This window comes from Wasmannia auropunctata, unplaced genomic scaffold (genome assembly GCF_000956235.1).
Source record: "Wasmannia auropunctata unplaced genomic scaffold, wasmannia.A_1.0 LD336095.1, whole genome shotgun sequence".
Lineage (NCBI taxonomy): Eukaryota > Metazoa > Arthropoda > Insecta > Hymenoptera > Formicidae > Wasmannia > Wasmannia auropunctata.
In genome coordinates this window covers 123,732-124,179 of record NW_012026795.1, presented here as the reverse complement: position 1 = coordinate 124,179, position 448 = coordinate 123,732, and positions in this window count along the sequence as shown.

The window sequence follows — 448 nt, the reverse complement described above, 5'->3', positions numbered from 1 at the left end:
TATTATTGTATTAATTACATGTAAGTGTCGTATATAATGTCAGTTACTAAGGAACTACAATTGTGGAATTATTTTAAAACGTTTTAATTCTACATCGACTGAAAAATACATCTAAAAATATATTAAAAATATATTTATATGTAGAGAATATAAAAAATTTGAACACTTATTCAGTAAAATAAATCGCAATTTAATTATTACATATTATATATGTATATACAGAGTGTATCTTAAATAGCATCCACAAATTATATAGTGTTATTTCTTGCAAAAAACTGAGTTAAAAAGAATAAATTTTTTTATAATGCCTAATGAAGCAATCACTGCTGCAGTAACTACTGCTTCATTGAGCTTTGATGAGATTTAGAACTTTAATTTTTTACAAAAAATTAACGCTAATTAGTGAATGCTATTTAAAACATTACACACGCACGCACGCACGCACGCA